This window comes from Antrostomus carolinensis, unplaced genomic scaffold, assembly GCF_000700745.2.
Source record: "Antrostomus carolinensis isolate BGI_N321 unplaced genomic scaffold, ASM70074v2 scaffold40707, whole genome shotgun sequence".
Classification (NCBI taxonomy): Eukaryota; Metazoa; Chordata; class Aves; order Caprimulgiformes; family Caprimulgidae; genus Antrostomus; species Antrostomus carolinensis.
The window spans coordinates 11009-12711 of NW_010328774.1; positions in this window are offsets into that span (position 1 = coordinate 11009).

The following is a 1703-nucleotide window of genomic DNA, read 5'->3' on the forward strand; positions in this document are numbered from 1 at the left end:
TTTTATATATATATATATATATATAGCGTCAAAAGTGTGCTAGGCACTTTAGAGTATTAAAGGAAAAATAGTTGACAGTGTCCCATTAACCAAGATGCGGAGTTTGAGGGTACAGAGTTCCGTCTCGAACAGCAAACACTAACAGAAACGTGACCTCACACAGTGATTCAATAAAAAAAAGGATGCTCCAACAGACCTGACGAGTAAATTCAGCTATTGTGGAAAAAATAAAAGAGTCACAGGTCTGTTAACCATGTATCAGTTCGTACGTAGCAAAGCTTTTCTGGAAGTACAAAACACGCTGGAACGCAAAGGAAGCTCTACGAATATGCAGCTACCTTTTAGTAGGTTACTAATTTGCAAAACTTCTAAACTCTTAAAGCCCATAGGACATACTGCAGTACTAAGTAGCGTAGAATTCTATTCCTTCTCTCGAGGTTGCCGTGATTTTGGCACTTAACTACACCTACACAAAAAAAAAAAAATTTAGTGCAATCATTTTCCTGAACATGCACGTTCATATCTGGTACAGAATAAAGGGTTAAATGGGAGAGAGGAAAAAAAAACAAAGCAGCATTCCACAATCTCACTCCAAAGGATTCAGAGTTTGACTCTTCAAAAAAAGGGGACCACCGCAATGAGAAGCCAGGTTGTGTGACAGACACTAGTACTTTTAAAAATAAAAAAGGAAATGGAATTTTACCAAAGTACTGCAGAAGACCACTGCATACAGTATACCTGGTCCTGCTGTAAAACATCTTGTAAACAGTTCATAAAATCTTCATCTAAAAGTAAGGCATAAGGCACACCAGACATGTTAGGGGCACTAAGCAATACTGAAAGCAGTAGCATTTTAAAACCTTTTTACTCAGACAAGCACCTTACGTGGGAAGGTACTTTGGTTTGCACTTTTTGAGAGCAGCCAACCGCAACTCCACGAACCGCTTCTGTTGCACCCGGTCGCTCCCCTTGCAAGTGAAATATTCTGCTCCGTCAAACATTAACGGGACCTTCATTAACATGGGGTAAATAAGAGTTTTAAATCCATTCTGCATCAAAACAGTCGATTTCCCTGTAATAGCAGGTGTGCTCCCACCCCACGACGGCTGTTGCACTGTCATCCTGTAGTGTCCGTTACCTATCAGACCCTAAAAGGAGAAAATGGACCTTGATTTTACTTAAGATTCCTGGTATTTCAGTCAATGGAAAAGATGCAAATGACAGTTCTGGTAGGAATTTAACTATGGTTGTTTTTTGTTTGTTTGTTTTGTTTTTTTAAACCACAAAGTTCACCGGTTTTGTAACTGTCAAAAAAGTGACAAGCAAGGAAACAAAACGTATTTTAAATGAAGAGATACAAAAAAAAAAAAGCACAAGATTGTCCGTTTCAGAAACCTTTCCTGTATGCATCATTGCACCTATCAGACTGAAGTTCATTCCTACACCATTACTTTGATATTATATCAAATGCAAATTACTGTAATGTTTTGTGATTGTTATAGTGTTAATCGATGTGTTGAAACTGCCTTGGAAACAACCCAAGTCAGATCCAGCTAAATACTTTTCCATATAAATTTATTTATAATTCATTTAAATGAAGTATCTTAATACGTAGAAGAATATCTGGATTTTTTTTTTTTTTTCTATTTAGTAAAAATTCTGCAATAATAAATCTGTAGTTGTCATTTATTAGTTGACTCATA